Raw genomic sequence first — 559 nt, 5'->3', positions numbered from 1 at the left:
CCATAGATTTGGTCCAAAGGAGGTTGGAAATCTGGGCTGAATATACGGCCAAACATACGGCTAGTATCTTTTATACGGCCAGTATGTTGGGCCGTATAATGCCCATTTCTTCTGAACTCGTTCTCGTCGACTCGTTTGATCTCCAATCCTTATGGAACCTTATTAACACTTGTTTATCATCTCATTAACAATCTAAGGGACATTATAACTCTTCTCTGAAACATCATTAAGTCATCATTAACTTGTTACTCATAATTCTCTTCCGATACACAGCGTATACCTTGCCTTCCTTGGCAAGCTTTCTTCTCTTACCTCGAATGTCTTTGAAAACTCAATTAGGGCCATCAAATGCTATTTCTTACTTATTGAAATATCGCATACTTCATAACCTTTGTTAGTCTATTCACTGTGCATTAACGAAAAAATTTTCGAGGTGTAACATTCTTCTCCCCCCCCCCCCATACCTCATGATCTTGACGTCTCATCTTGATTTTTCCGGGGGGGAAAAAGTGGTCTTGGTTTTTTTTCTTCCCTTCCCAAGTCATTTTTTCTTTCCCCC

This window comes from Lycium ferocissimum, chromosome 10, assembly GCF_029784015.1.
Source record: "Lycium ferocissimum isolate CSIRO_LF1 chromosome 10, AGI_CSIRO_Lferr_CH_V1, whole genome shotgun sequence".
Taxonomy (NCBI): Eukaryota; Viridiplantae; Streptophyta; class Magnoliopsida; order Solanales; family Solanaceae; genus Lycium; species Lycium ferocissimum.
This window is presented reverse-complemented; position numbering follows the sequence as displayed.